Raw genomic sequence first — 17,568 nt, 5'->3', positions numbered from 1 at the left:
AGTTCCGACAATGCAGTAATAACCAACGAGTAACTAACCTAACATTTTCACAACAACGACCTTATACACACAAGTGTAAAGGAATGAAGAATATGTATGACTTGCATTAAAAATAGAGGTTCAAAACAAGTGAGGTGAGGCCAATATTTTCCATTATAAAGATAACCTCTCCCTCTCTCTCTTTACAGTATGATTGATGCCAAGATTCCATTACCTATGCTACAAAGGGAATTGGGCTTTGAAAAAGTACAATAAGATCAGAAGGAATTGATGGGGGGTAGAGAAAGACCTGGGCCCTGACAGTAAATCTCAGTAAGACCAAAATAATGGTGTTCCAAAAAAGGTCCAGTCACCAGGACCACAAATACAAATTCCATCTAGACACTGTTGCCCTAGAGCACACAAAAAACCATACATACCTTGGCCTAAACATCAGCGCCACAGGTAACTTCCACAAAGCTGTGAACGATCTGAGAGACAAGGCAAGAAGGGCATTCTATGCCATCAAAAGAAACATAAATTTCAACATACCTATTAGGATTTGGCTAAAAATACTTGAATCAGTCATAGAGCCCATTGCCCTTTATGGTTGTGAGGTCTGGGGTCCGCTCACCAACCAAGACTTCACAAAATGGGACAAACACCAAATTGAGACTCTGCACGCAGAATTCTGCAAAAATATCCTCTGTGTACAACGTAGAACACCAAATAATGCATGCAGAGCAGAATTAGGCCGATACCCACTAATTATCAAAATCCAGAAAAGAGCCGTTAAATTCTACAACCACCTAAAAGGAAGCGATTCACAAACTTTCCATAACAAAGACATCACCTACAGAGAGATGAACCTGGAGAAGAGTCCCCTAAGCAAGCTGGTCCTGGGGCTCTGTTCACAAACACAAACACACCCTACAGAGCCCCAGGACAACAGCACAATTAGACCCAACCAAATCATGAGAAAACAAAAAGATAATTACTTGACACATTGGAAAGAATTAACAAAATAACAGAGCAAACTAGAATGCTATTTGGCCCTAAACAGAGAGTACACCGCGGCAGAATACCTGACCACTGTGACTGACCCAAAATTAAGGAAAGCTTTGACTATGTACAGACTCAGTGAGCATAGCCTTGCTATAGAGAAAGGCCGTCGTAGGCAGACATGGCTCTCAAGAGAAGACAGGCTATGTGCTCACTGCCCACAAAATGAGGTGGAAACTGAGCTGCACTTCCTAACCTCCTGCCCAATGTATGACCATATTAGAGAGACATATTTCCCTCAGATTACACAGATCCACAAAGAATTCGAAAACAAATCCAATTTTGAAAAACTCCCATATCTACTGGGTGAAATTCCACAGTGTGCCATCACAGCAGCAAGATGTGACCTGTTGCCACGAGAAAAGGGCAACCAGTGAAGAACACACACCATTGTAAATACAACCCATATTTATGCTTATTTATTTTATCTTGTGTCCTTTAACCATTTGTACATTGTTAAAACACTGTATATATATATATAATATGACATTTGTAATGTCTTTACTGTTTTGAAACCTCTGTATGTGTCATGTTTACTGTTAATTTTTGTTGTTTTTAACTTTATATATTCACTTTGTATGTTGTCTACCTCACTTGCTTTGGCAATGTTAACACATGTTTCCCATGCCAATAAAGCCCTTGAATTGAATTGAATTGAAAGAGAGAGAGACAGAGAGAGAGAGTCTCACCTGCATTGACACTCCCTCCACTCGTGCTACATGGGCGAAGCGGTCCAGAACAGTGATGGTGACTGGCACTGCCACGAAGAACCCGCTCACAAATGCCAGGATATACCTGCACACAGCCCCACCTTCTGAGCCATCACCTGGGACAGAAGAACACAGTTCAGCCAATCACCATCAAAGAAACCATCAGAATGGGAACACTGCTATAAGAACTCTGCATTCAACAACCAATGGAGCATCAGATAGTAGGGAGTTTGTATTCAGAAGATCAGAATCAGAAAGCATGTATATCCTACCAACGGGACATTAAAAACTGTAATGTTTCACCGAGTAGTGGCTGAACGACGAAATTAAGAACATACAGCTGGCGGGTTATACACTCCATCGGCAAGACAGACAGCAGCCTCTGGTAAGACACGGGGTGGGGGCCTATGCATTTATGTAAACAACAGCTGGTGCACGATATCTAAGGAAGTCTCAAAGTTTTTCTCGCCTGAGATAAAGTATCTCATGATAAGCTGTAGACCACACTATATACAGTGCCATGCGAAAGTATTCGGCCCCCTTGAACTTTGCGACCTTTTGCCACATTTCAGGCTTCAAACATACAGATATAAAACTGTATTTTTTTGTGAAGAATCAACAACAAGTGGGACACAATCATGAAGTGGAACGACATTTATTGGATATTTCAAACTTTTTTAACAAATCAAAAACTGAAAAATTGGGCGTGCAAAATTATTCAGCCCCCTTAAGTTAATACTTTGTAGCGCCACCTTTTGCTGCGATTACAGCTGTAAGTCGCTTGGGGTATGTCTCTATCTATCTATCTATCAAAACAGCTCGAGCTCAGTGAGGTTGGATGGAGAGCATTTGTGAACAGCAGTTTTCAGTTCTTTCCACAGATTCTCGATTGGATTCAGGTCTGGACTTTGACTTGGCCATTCTAACACCTGGATATGTTTATTTTTGAACCATTCCATTGTAGATTTTGCTTTATGTTTTGGATCATTGTCTTGTTGGAAGACAAATCTCCGTCCCAGTCTCAGGTCTTTTGCAGACTCCATCAGGTTTTCTTCCAGAATGGTCCTGTATTTGGCTCCATCCATCTTCCCATCAATTTTAACCATCTTCCCTGTCCCTGCTGAAGAAAAGCAGGCCCAAACCATGATGCTGCCACCACCATGTTTGACAGTGGGGATGGTGTGTTGCTTTTACGCCAAACATAACGTTTTGCATTGTTGCCAAAAAGTTCAATTTTGGTTTCATCTGACCAGAGCACCTTCTTCCACATGTTTGGTGTGTCTCCCAGGTGGCTTGTGGCAAACTTTAAACAACACTTTTTATGGATATCTTTAAGAAATGGCTTTCTTCTTGCCACTCTTCCATAAAGGCCAGATTTGTGCAATATACGACTGATTGTTGTCCTATGGACAGAGTCTCCCACCTCAGCTGTAGATCTCTGCAGTTCATCCAGAGTGATCATGGGCCTCTTGGCTGCATCTCTGATCAGTCTTCTCCTTGTATGAGCTGAAAGTTTAGAGGGACGGCCAGGTCTTAGTAGATTTGCAGTGGTCTGATACTCCTTCCATTTCAATATTATCGCTTGCACAGTGCTCCTTGGGATGTTTAAAGCTTGGGAAATCTTTTTGTATCCAAATCCGGCTTTAAACTTCTTCACAACAGTATCTCGGACCTGCCTGGTGTGTTCCTTGTTCTTCATGGTGCTCTCTGCGCTTTTAACGGACCTCTGAGACTATCACAGTGCAGGTGCATTTATACGGAGACTTGATTACACACAGGTGGATTGTATTTATCATCATTAGTCATTTAGGTCAACATTGGATCATTCAGAGATCCTCACTGAACTTCTGGAGAGAGTTTGCTGCACTGAAAGTAAAGGGGCTGAATAATTTTGCACGCCCAATTTTTCAGTTTTTGATTTGTTAAAAAAGTTTGAAATATCCAATAAATGTCGTTCCACTTCATGATTGTGTCCCACTTGTTGATTCTTCACAAAAAAATACAGTTTTATATCTTTAAAAGCCTGAAATGTGGCAAAAGGTCGCAAAGTTCAAGGGGGCCGAATACTTTCGCAAGGCACTCTACTTAAAGAGTTTTCATCTGTATTTTTCGTAGCTGTTTACATACCACCACAGAGCGAAGTTGGCACTGAAACCGCATGAGCTGTATTCCACCAGAAGCAAACAGGAAAACGCTCACCCAGAGGCGGCGATCCTGGTGGCCGATGACTTTAATGCAGGGAAACTTAAATCAGTTTTACAGAATTTCTATCAGCATGTTAAATGTGCAACCAGAGGGAAAACAATTCTAGACCACCTTTACTCAACACACAGAGACGCGTACAAAGCTCTCCCTTGACCTCCATTTGGCAAATCTGACCATAACTCCATCCTCCTGATTCCTGCTTTATTTAAGCAGGAAGCAAACGTGACTCGGTCTATAAAAAAGAGGTCAGATGAAGCAGATGCTAAACTACAGGACTGTTTTGCTAGCACAGACTGGAATATGTTCCGGGATTCTTCCGATGGCATTGAGGAGTACACCACATCAGTCATTGGCTTTATCAATAAGTGCATTGAGGACGTCATCCTCACAGTGACTGTACGTACATACCCCAACCAGAAGCCATGGATGACAGGCAACATTCGCACAGAATTATTTTGCCACTATGGCCTATTTATTGCCTTACACCCCTAATCGTACTACATTTGCACACACTCTATATAGACTTTTCTATTGTGTTATTGACTGTACGTTTGTTTATCCCATGTGTGACTCTGTGTTGTTTGTGTCACTCTGCTTTGTTCTATCTTGGCCAGGTCGCAGTTGTAAATAAGAACTTGTTCTCAACTGGCCTACCTGGTTAAATAAAAGTGAAATAAACAGAGTTAAAGGGTAGAGCTCCCACTTTCAAGGAGCTTATAAGAAATCCCGCTATGCACCCCGACAAACTATTACAGACTACTAAGGGAAGCACAACCGAGAGCTGCCCAGTGACACAAGCCTACCAGACGAGCTAAGTAACTTCTATGCTTGCTTTGATGCAAGTAACACTGAAACATGCATGAGAGCATCAGCTGGTCCGGATGACTGTGTGATCACGCTCTCTGCAGCCGATGTGAGTAAAAGCTTTAAACAGATAAACATTCACAAGCCCGCTGGGTCAAACGTGTACTCCGAGCATGCGCTGACAAACTGGCAAGTGTCTTCAATGACATTTTCAACCTTTCCCTGTCTGAATCTGTAATGCGAACATGTTTCAAGCAGACCACCATAGTCCCTGTGCCCATGAACACTAACGTAACCTGCCTAAATGATTACCAAACCATAGCACTCACGTCTGTAGCCATGAAGTGATTTGAAAGGCTGGTCATGGCTCACATCAACACCATTATCCCGGAAACCCAAAGCCCACTACAATTTGCATACCACACCAACAGATCCACAGATAATGCAATCTCTATTGCACTCCACACTGCCCTTTCCCACCTGGACAAAATTAACACCTATGTGAGAAGGATATTCAATGACTTCAGCTTAGTGTTCAACACCATAGTGCCCTCAAAGCTCAGCACTAACCTAAGGACCCTGGGACTAAACACCTCCCTCTGCTACTGGATCCTAGACTTCCTGACGGGCCGGCCCCAGGTGGTAAGGATAGGAAACAACACATCCACCACGCTGATCCTCAACACAGGGGCCCCTCAGGGGTGCATGCTCAGTCCCCTCTTGTACTTCCTGTTCACTCATGACTGCACGGCCAGGCACAACTCCAACATCATCATTAAGTTTGCTGATGACACAACAGTGGTAGGCCTGATCACTGACAACAATGAGACAGCCTATAGGGAGGAGGTCAGAGACCTGACCGTGTGGTGCAAGGACAACAACCTCTCCCTCAACGTGATCAAGACTAAGGAGATGATTGTGGATGAAAGGAAAAGGAGGACCGAGCACACCCCCATCTCATCGACAGGGCTGTAGTGGAGCTGGTTGAGAGCTTCAATTTCCTTTGCTTCCACATCACCAACAAGCTATCATGGTCAAATCACATCAAGACAGTCGTGAAGGGGGCATGACAAAACCTATTCCCCCTAAGGAGAAAATATTTGGCATGGGTGCTCAGATCCTTAAAAGGTTCTATAGCTGCACCATCGAGAGCATCACCACCTGGTATGGCAACTGCTCGGCCTCCAACCACAAGGCACTACAAAGGGTAGTGCGTACGGCCCAGTACATCACCGGGGCCAAGCTTCCTGCCATCCAGGACCTCTATACCAGGCGGTGTCAGAGGAAGGCCCTAAAAATTGTCCAAGACTCCAGCCACCCTAGTCATAGACTGTTCTCTCTGCTACTGCACGGCAAGTCTAGGTCCAAGAGGCTTCTAAACAGCTTCTACCCCCAAGCCATAAGACTCCTGAACAGCTAATCAAATGGCTACCAAGACTATTTGCACCCCCGCTTCTGCTACTCTCTATTATTATCTATGCATAGCCACTTTAATAAACCTACCTGCATGTACATAATTACCTCAATTTCCTCAAGACCGGTGCCCCCGCACATTGACACATTGACTCTTAACCGGCACCCCCTGTATATAGCCCCACTGTTGTTATTTACTGCTGCTCCTTAATTATTATTTTTTCTTATCTCTTACTTTTTAGGTATTTTTTCAAACTGCATTGTTGGTTAAGGGCTTGTAAGTAAGCATTTCACTGTAAGGTCTCTATACCTGTTGTATTCAGCGCATGTGACAAATAACATTTTATTTAATTTTATTTGAGAATGGAATTTGTGTCATTTTTCACTCAGAGAGCACATATTGCATGCAGGCATTTTTCCGAGACGACAGCATGACGGCCAGACGTGAAATAACACAGTGACACAGACAGATCAAAGACAGGCTAATGCATCAGTGGCTTTAATTAACACAACCACCAGAGCCCCATACTACTAAGCAGGTTTGAGGAGTTAGCGAGGTAACTTATGTCAACTCTGAGTTCAACTCGGGATAACCGGTCATATGAAAGTTGCTCACCTTTAGCCAGGTAAATTTATATGGCAAAGAATAATTCAGAACTAACCTGCTCCTTGGCAGGCAAACTCACGGCTATCTCCCCTTTCCCTGAATGAAAATGACAGAGCTGCGAGTTGAGGACCAATTAAATATTTTGATTAACAACAGTTACAACACAATATACAAACATATCTTACAAAAAAATCTAACAAATTAAGGACCAGTGAAATCAGATTCCCTTCCTCTCTGAAAGATTGTGTCATCAGCACCTTAATTTGAGGAAGACGACTGATTAAATATTTTATTAATCAAAATGTTGTTGTTGTTCAAAATAGTCATTAAAATAATTATCACATTACACATTTAGTAATGCCACGTTGCATTTGAAAGTTCATGCACAGTAAATGATTGTAATATAGAAACCTGTGGGGGAAAAGTGCTTGTGCATTGATAATGCCAAAGCACATCAAAGATAGTAATAAAATAAAACGGCACCTATTTCACTGCATAGCCTGCTGAATTTCCAAGATAACTTTTCTTTCATGTTTATTTTGGTAGAAATTAAAATGTGGCACTCACTAACCCATGGATTAATGGTTAAGCATTAACTCAATGAATAGTGAGGCATTTGACTAGCCATGTGCGACATGATCAATATCCACCTTCGTAGTATGGATGAAGCCTGAGCTGGAATGTGAAGCTAACTGAAGCTGGCTAGCTTTATAAAAGCCTGAATAGATCTAGCTTCAGTCGTAGTATACTCCTCTGGCAGATACTCAAAACTTTGTTGTGATTGAGCATGAGTTTGAGACTTTTGAAAGTATCCACTTCAGAGGGCAGGCAGGTGCATCAAATAGGCATTGGTGGTTCATGTCCTTACCTAACACTATGCTTATTAGCTTGAACTCAGCAAACCTAGCATCCATTTGTGAGAATTTCAAATAGATAGAGTTTCCTGACCTGGTGTCCTAGCTGTTGACAAAACAAAAAATAGAGACATAGCAGTGTATATTGCTTTGAAAGAATAACAACCCTCCACGCAAATACTGTTTGCCCACGGCTGGTGAAAATGGTCAACAATATTAGTTGTTTCAACTTAGTTTCATTGTTATTTCAAAGTCCTTAATACAGTGTTGACAAACATTGTTACTGAATGTTATTGAATAGGTAGGTACCAGTTGGTCACCCACCTCAAAAGTGTTTCCACTCAGGGAGATAGAAACCTTAGAAGTAGAATAATAGAAGCCTTTCAAACAGACAAATCAGAGGAGAAAAGAACAGGAGACAGGTAGACACGGACAGAACAAGATCCGCCCAAAGGACACAACCCCCTAACCAATCAGAGGAGAAAAGAACAGGAGACAGGTAGACACGGACAGAACAAGATCCGCCCAAGGACACAACCCCCTAACCAATCAGAGGAGAAAAGAACAGGAGACAGGTAGACACGGACAGAACAATATCCGCCCAAGGACACAACCCCCTAACCAATCAGAGGAGAAAAGAACAGGAGACAGGTAGACACGGACAGAACAAGATCCGCCCAAGGACACAACCCCCTAACCAATCAGAGGAGATAAGAACAGGAGACAGGTAGACACGGACAGAACAAGATCCGCCCAAGGACACAATCACCTAACCAATCAGAGGAGAAAAGAACAGGAGACAGGTAGACACGGACAGAACAATATCCGCCCAAGGACACAACCCCCTAACCAATCAGAGAAGAAAAGAACAGGAGACAGGTAGACACGGACAGAACAAGATCCGCCCAAAGGACACAACCCCCTAACCAATCAGAGGAGAAAAGAACAGGAGACAGGTAGACACGGACAGAACAAGATCCGCCCAAGGACACAACCCCCTAACCAATCAGAGGAGATAAGAACAGGAGACAGGTAGACACGGACAGAACAAGATCCGCCCAAGGACACAACCCCCTAACCAATCAGAGGAGAAAAGAACAGGAGACAGGTAGACACGGACAGAACAAGATCCGCCCAAGGACACAACCCCCTAACCAATCAGAGGAGAAAAGAACAGGAGACAGGTAGACACGGACAGAACAAGATCCGCCCATGGACACAACCCCCTAACCAATCAGAGGAGAAAAGAACAGGAGACAGGTAGACACGGACAGAACAAGATCCGCCCAAGGACACAACCCCCTAACCAATCAGAGGAGAAAAGAACAGGAGACAGGTAGACACGGACAGAACAAGTTCCGCCCAAGGACACAACCCCCTAACCAATCAGAGGAGAAAAGAACAGGAGACAGGTAGACACGGACAGAACAAGATCCGCCCAAGGACACAACCCCCTAACCAATCAGAGGAGAAAAGAACAGGAGACAGGTAGACACGGACAGAACAAGATCCGCCCAAGGACACAACCCCCTAACCAATCAATGGTCAACTGCCCGTTAGAACAAACGTATCTGGTTTTAAACGGCCTATGTCACCGCGATATGAGTCAGATGCATTAATTCTAGTATCAAAATTGACTACAAAGTGTAAATAGGATCATTTTGGTCATAAAGTCAGTCTTGTCAAAAACTGAGTTCTGTGAGTTAATCACAACTTCCTGGAGGGTTGGGTATGGATTACTAACAAGCCCACTTTTGCCAATGATGCCCAATATTAGGTCAGGGAATTGCCAGGAACCTCACAATACAATAGTATCATGATACTTATCTGCCGAAACAATATCTACTGGGATTCTCACGATTCTATGTGTATTGCGATTCGATACTGTGGTTCCATTGCGATTCGATGTTCCAAACATATTGCTCACCATATGTCTGCTGCAGAGGGACAAGTGAGACCCATGAGCAGTGGTGTAAAGTACTTTTAAGTAAAAATACTTTAAAGTACTAAAGTATTTTTTTGAGTATCTGAACTTAACTATTTACATTTTTGATGACTTTTACTTTTGCTTCACTAGATGCCTGAAGAAAATAATGTACTTTTTACTCCATACATTTTCCCTGACACCCAATAGTACTCGTTACATTTTGAATGCTTAGCAGGACAGGAAAATGGTCTAATTCACGCACTTAAAGAGCAAATCCCTGGTCATCCCTATTGTATCTTATTTTGCAGACTCACTAAACACAAATGCTTTGTTTGTAAATTATGTCTGAGTGTTGGAGTGTGCCCCTGGCTATCCGTAAATAAATAAAAAAAACTAGATAGATTTGCTTAATATAAGGAATTTGAAATGATTTATACTTTTCCTTTTGATACTTAAGTGTATTTAAAACTCAAGTAGGATTTTACTGGGTGACTTTCACTTTTACTTGAGTCATTTTATATTAAGGTATCTTTATTCAACTCAAGTATGACTGTTGGATACTTTTTCAACAATTGCCCATGAAGTCATGGAAATAAAAGTGCTGAAAACAAATTGGCTCCCTATTTATTTTCAAGATGGAGAACAAGCTATGAAGGAAAAAAGTTTTGGTGCGGGTACAGCTGACTAGCACAAAAATAACGTTGTGATAGTCAAAACGATACGATATATTGTCAAATCACTGCTGCAATCCATATCCTGGCCATCACTGCTGCAACGCACACACATTTAGCTCGACAAATAGGAGTGAAAATGCGCTTCCATAAAAGTTGTTCAACAATCTTGGGCAGAGGGCCAGGATATGGATTTCATCTGACTAGCTTCTTCTTGGGCTGTCAACAGTCAAATCTATTGGTAAGTACTATAGCTAGCTAGCTACATGTCATTATTTTTGATAGGATATTTCGCAATGATGCTAGTCTATGATACTGTAACGTAGCTAACTAGTTTAATACATAGCCTTTCCATAATGTCTAATGTGAGAGGAAGATTTGCATGGCTAACATTAGACCTGAAGACAGGTTTAATGCAGCTAGCTAGCTATGTTTGATGCATGTTGCCACCTTGTTTTCAATAATGTTTCAACTCAAACTGGCTCGCTACTGTAAGGTTCCTGCTTAATAATCAAGCAAACTAGCTAGCTAGCATTTGAGGGCTTCAGCTAACCCCTAAAACGATGCCAACAAGCAACAACATTATTGTGGATTTTCTATGCATAAATAATGATGACAGGTCACCAGATAAGGAGGCAGTGGCCAGACACCAGTACTGCTTCAGAGTAAGAGAGGACAGGACCACCATTAATAATGTAATCAGTGCTGTGTGTGTTTGTGTCTTGTATGTTGTAAGGAGGTGCCTCCATATCCATAGTGCTGCAATGGACTCCTGGGCCTGGGTGAGTAATGCCAACCAGTCAGTGCCATGCTGGCACATGTGCCTTGTGAATTAGTTGTGAATCACAATCTCTGATTGGCTATGTCTAACTGTGTATTTACTGTTGGATTCCATGACTGTATGGTGACAGTCTTGCTCCCCCTCCCTCTCTCTCTGTTATAGGAGCTGGCTTGGATCTGTAAGTTAGGCTCTTTCATGACCAGTATCTGTGACGAGAGGGTCTAGAGCTGGTCTACTGGCACTGACAAAAACGTCAGAAGGGACGAAAGATGATTACTAATAAGACAGGACATCACAAGTGTTTAGTAATATCAGAATCACCTTTATTCACCAAATACATTTGCATGTAGAGGAATTTGACTAAATTAACAGATTTTACAGACAGTCAAACTGAATATATGGACAATATAACCCCACCCTTTCAATACATGTGTCACTCATCAACTCTATCTTGTTTTTCTACAGACGGAGGACAGAAGTGAGGCTTTGGTCATGGAGTCCTCTGACAGAAAGATAGGTTGATACTGATGTCTGAATTAGGAAAGATTGTGTACTCCGCATTAAAATGATACCAGGCACATCTAGAACTTTTCAATGTGAATGACAATAAAAGACAAGTTTAATATTTGCACATAGTTATATTAGCATAATTACTACAGTAACTACATAACTACAGTATTATGTGAAGGATGATTTATTCTACATGAAACTGTTACACTTGAAAGTTATCAAAACACTTTGTTTAAAATATCTCCATAAGTTCAGCAATTGTATTCTTCTCATATTACTCTGTAGGCTACTCAGTATGAGAAGAGTGCCATCCTCCTGCATCTTACATGTGCTGTAGTTATTGAACTCTTCCTGCTGGATCTAAGAAGCAAACTCCATATCTAGGATGGAGTGTCATGCACTCCACCCCTCCTGCCACCTGACTGCTCATGTCCATAACCTGTAATAAATTACATAGATGAAAGGGACATCACCCACTGGAGACTTGAAGACAGAACCTCACCCAGAGAGCTGTGCATAGGAATAGAAATGCCATTCGAGTTCTGGTTAGACAGCTGAAGTTGTACTCAACACACAACTGATTTTGATTTGTTAGGTAAAGTGTCTTTATAAGCAATATGATATTTCCAGCAGAAAAGGTTTTGTCTTTTGTAACATGAACACACCCATGGATTTGTTGTTGATGTATCTACACACAAGCTGGGTGATCTTTGGGACATATAAATAGAATTCATTCTATTTCTATGCTTTGTGCAATGTCCACTGGTGGCCTACACCTGCAGGGATATTTAGTTCTGGGATTTGGCTCGCGGGAAAAGATCTAACAGCGGACAGGATAGACAAGACACAACTAGCCAGTTATAGAATATTGTGTTGTAGGACTCGCAATAGTTGATATCTCTTTCACGGTAAGTATTTATATGATGTGATGAAACAATGAAACAAAGTTGAAAACTACTTTAGTGTTGGGGAAGCTACTCTGAAAATATAATTTACTAAGCTACCAAACTGGAAGAAGTTAAGCTACACTAAAGCTACCCTTAACTAAAATATATTTTGCTTCACTAAAGTTGCTTTGAAAAAGTAGTTCACCACGTCCAAACTACTTCATGATATATCATATCTAAATCTGAAATACACTATAAATTGCAAGAACTGATTACTCTGAGGTCAGATTTTAACAGAATGTGTCATTTAGACTATTACACACAAAAACTGTTTTAGTGAGAATTAGGCAGGTCTGATGTCAAAAAAGAAAGGACTATTCTTGCCTACTTCATTCACAATTCATGTTATTTTTGTGTGTAGTTCCAGTAGTTAGCTACACCACTACATGGCAAAAAAGTTATTAACTACTGAAAACACTACCGAGATCTGAATTTAGTTAAGGCACCACCAAGCTACTGCATTTAGTTCACTACACCCCAAAACTGCCCATAACTGACAGAGGCTGGACCATCCACTGTGTGACTCTTCAATGACATCCAGCTCCAACATCTTCCCCACTTCTTGTTTTATTGCCGCTCTCTTCACCTCTGACACTCTGTAAGGTTTTTGATGGACCCTTATCCCCGGAGGTGTGATGATGTCATTTTGGATGTGATGGGTGTGTCCTGGTAAGGAAGAAACTCCATCTTTATTTTTCATAACCAACTCACGTAACTCTTGGGTCTGGGATGGCGATACCAAGGGTAATCTCCTCCAGCAGGTTCTCGGTGGAAGTGGCCGAAAGTACTGACGCCTGTATGTGTGAAAACGGGGTTGAAACCAACAGCTGCTCCACTGTGACATCATTGGACTGGTGAAAGGTGAGTACACTAGCAGGATTTACAGGTACACCATCTATTACCTTGACATTCTGTCTGGCGTTCTGTAGTGTGGGATCTTCTAGCTGAGCAGTACCAAACCTTCCCCTATTCTGTGTTACATATCATGGGCATAAGAATTTCCAGGCCTCTCGCCCTTCGCTTCCTGTTACTCTTCTTCCACCATTTCTGGCCCATTTATCCCTACTGGTTTTCCTGCCTGTTCGTCGCATCCTTCCCCTTCTTCTCCCAGGAGAACTTGAGTGTCGGCTATGGGAGTTGGGCAGGTAAGTACCAATTTGTTAGTTTTCCTTTCATAGGTCAGGGAGTTCTTTGGTAGAGCTTTCATTTTCTTTTCACTGAAAAATGTAAATCGTACCTGGCATGCCCTATTACTGGCATCGTAATCTCCTGTAGTCCTTTCCACAATTCTTGAAAATATGGACAGTTGCGATCCAGTAGCACGGGATATCGCAGGTTCTCAATTACCTCTGAACCGCCCTCTGGTGGTGTTAATCTCTACATCTGCGGTTGGGTAAGTTTGGGTGTCCCCGTGTACACAGCTGATGTCCCTGGTTGGAGCGGCAGTCCTCTGCAGCTGGGTTAATAGTGATAGCATGATGAGGGAAACCATGCTCCCGGAGTCTAGAAGGGCATCTACTTATTTTCTTTGAACCCGTACTTGACTGAGGTGAGTGGGTGGCGGTGGGATTGGATATGGGCAGAAATGACATGGCAGTGGTATATATTGGAAATGTCAACCTGCATGGGTTCCTCCTTCCTGGGACAGTGCCATGCGATATGTCCTATTTCGCCACAGTGGTAGCACTCCCGGGTGTCGGTATCAACCCCTCTATTCCTCATCATTGCTTCAGGTTGGAAACCCTGATCCTGGCGCCCACGTTCCCCATCCGCTCTTTGGATTCTTCCTTTCCAAACCCGGGGAGTCTCCAGTTGGGATGTCTTGCTTCCCCCTCCTTTGAGGCCTCCATTTTCCTGGTTGGTTCTGTCCGGACGACTGGGTTTGAGGAGTTCGTCAGTTTCTCAGCATCTCTCAACGAGGTCCACAACTCTGTCCACTGTGGTGGGACTGCCCTGGCTGACAACCTTATTTAGCTCGTAAGGTATGGTCCGGATGTAGTGGTCAATCACGATTCCCTTCCACGATGTCCCCAGTACTGAGAGTTGCGGGCCCTAGCCATTTTTTTGCTAGGTGAACCAGGTCAAACATCTATGACCTGGGTGCCTTCTCAGGTTGATATGTCCAAGTATGGAACCGCTGGGCCCTCAAAGAGACACTGACTCCCAACCATGATACATTAAGATGGCAGCAGCACAGTTTTGCTGAGCATGGTGTGTCACACTGTTTGTTTGTTTCAAGTGTTAAAAGTTTTTCTTACCTAGCAAAACCGTTATAGGCTGCGAGAGTTGTCATTAAACAACAGGCAAAATCTAAAATACAGGATCGAAGCAATTAAAACGTTAAATTGACATCTGTTGGTTTCTACACGAGATGATAAAGCCGGTGTGGTGCCCTCCCTGAAAGCAGAGAGGATACATCTGTGCTGTGACTGACGGTCTAAACACGTTGGGCCGACTAGCCTTGGATACTCCTTGACAGTCAGGTTTTTATCTGTGCTTCGCCACTCTACAGGAGTCTTCGGACTCCTCTCCTGCCCCGCTGTGCAGTGGAAGCAGGAGGTTGGTATCTGCCCTGTGAAATAAAGTTTAGATGCACTGGGCTTCCTAGCCAAGGATACCCCGCCCAGGATACCCTAAACCCTACTTTGACTGATGGTATAGCAGCTGTAGTCTTTCAGAGGGATCCGATTGTTTTACCATTTGACTCGTACTGTGACATGCACATAAAATCTTCTCATCTACACGGTTTGGTCTGGCTAAAACTGTGTTTGTTGTATCAGATGATTGTAGTTTGGATTATTTTAAATCATCTGTGCAGAGAAATTTTAGGAGGAAACAAATCAAGGTGTTTTATTATTCTTCTGCTTTTGGTGTCAGGAAACATTCACCCAAACCAAGGCCCATTGGCTATGGATGAACTTCCCACTCCAAATTATTTTAAAACTACATCAGGTTTGGGACTGATGCATATTAATGCAAGGAGTTTGATGCCAAAATTGGACATAAAAGTCTGGGTTCACTCTGCTGACCCAGATGTCTTAGTACTGTCCGAGACCTGGCTTAAGAAATCTGTTATAAATCAGTCTATAGCCTTGGATGGTAATAATGTTTATTGATGTGATCGACAAAGTAAGGGCGGGGGGGGGGGGGGGGGGGGGGGTATAGCCATCTATATTAAAGACATATGTGGTTTGATAGGATGTTATAGACCTCCATCTGCAAAAGTAGAATCAGTGGATTCTCGGGCTGAACTGATACATTGTTGGGGGGAAATGAAATGGTCCTCATGGGTGATTTAAACTGGGATTGGTTATCTCCAAACTCTGAAGCCATAGAGGACTGTGTAATACATTACATTTTACTCAAATTACAATTGCGGTTACAAGACTCAATCCCAAAGACATCCTAAGTCAACACTTATCGATGTTATTCTAACAAACAATCCGCATAAATTCTCGCCCGTTGCATTAGAGACACCAAAGTCCAGTGCCCACTCGGTTCATAGTCAAACAAAATTTTAGGCAGTTCTGTGAGCAGGCATTCCTGCATGAACTTTATGCATGCAACTGGGATATGATTGTGCTTATTCCAGATATCGAAGAGGTATTCTCCTATTTTCATTCTGTGTTTTCTACTATCTGTGATTAACACATCCCTCTCAAAAAGTACCGGGTAAGAGATAGAGACAATCCCTGGTTTACAGTGGAATTATCTGGTTTGATCCATAAACAAAATACACAATGGGCCAAAGCCAGAAAGGGTCATTCCCAGACTGAATGGCAGTTATTCAGGGCACTGAGAAATAAGTGCACCTTGTCAATACGGAAATGCAAATCTAGCTTCTATTAGGCATCTACCAAGGCAAACCTCAATAACCCCTAACGAAATTATGGAAAACAATTAAATCCATGAATGCTAACATGTACTCCTCTGGTCTTCCGCTGAAATTGACCTCAAATTCAATGGATGTGACTGACAAGAATTAACTGCTTGACATGTTTAATGAGCATTTTGCTAAAGTTGGGAATTGATAATGAACTCCTTCCAAACATCTCAAACGTGGCTGTGAATGAAACTGTCACATGCCGGCCTACGGTTCATTTATTTGTGTGTCACACTTTTACATAAAGGTGTAGATCTGTCCCAGTTGGATAACTATCGTCCCATATCTAAACTGTCTACACATTTGATTTGAACACAGTGTGTAGCTCAGCAGTGTATGAAATCTGAGTTTCGAAGGCTAACAAAAGGACTCCCCAGGGCTCAATTTTAGGTCCGATCCTTTTTACACTGTATATACAGTGCCTTGCGAAAGTATTCAGCCCCCTTGAACTTTGCGACCTTTTGCCACATTTCAGGCTTCAAACATAAAGATATAAAACTGTATTTTTTTGTGAAGAATCAACAACAAGTGGGACACAATCATGAAGTGGAACGACATTTATTGGATATTTCAAACTTTTTTAACAAATCAAAAACTGAGAAATTGGGCGTGCAAAATTATTCAGCCCCTTTACTTTCAGTGCAGCAAACTCTCTCCAGAAGTTCAGTGAGGATCTCTGAATGATCCAATGTTGACCTAAATGACTAATGATGATAAATACAATCCACCTGTGTGTAATCAAGTCTCCGTATAAATGCACCTGCACTGTGATAGTCTCAGAGGTCCGTTAAAAGCGCAGAGAGCACCATGAAGAACAAGGAACACACCAGGCAGGTCCGAGATACTGTTGTGAAGAAGTTTAAAGCCGGATTTGGATACAAAAAGATTTCCCAAGCTTTAAACATCCCAAGGAGCACTGTGCAAGCGATAATATTGAAATGGAAGGAGTATCAGACCACTGCAAATCTACCAAGACCTGGCCGTCCCTCTAAACTTTCAGCTCATACAAGGAGAAGACTGATCAGAGATGCAGCCAAGAGGCCCATGATCACTCTGGATGAACTGCAGAGATCTACAGCTGAGGTGGGAGACTCTGTCCATAGGACAACAATCAGTCGTATATTGCACAAATCTGGCCTTTATGGAAGAGTGGCAAGAAGAAAGCCATTTCTTAAAGATATCCATAAAAAGTGTTGTTTAAAGTTTTCCACAAGC

Source organism: Oncorhynchus mykiss, chromosome 2 (genome assembly GCF_057628025.1).
Source record: "Oncorhynchus mykiss isolate SJ-2025 chromosome 2, ASM5762802v1, whole genome shotgun sequence".
Taxonomy (NCBI): domain Eukaryota; kingdom Metazoa; phylum Chordata; class Actinopteri; order Salmoniformes; family Salmonidae; genus Oncorhynchus; species Oncorhynchus mykiss.
The sequence above is the reverse complement of the archived record's forward strand: the minus strand, read 5'-3'. Positions refer to the sequence as shown.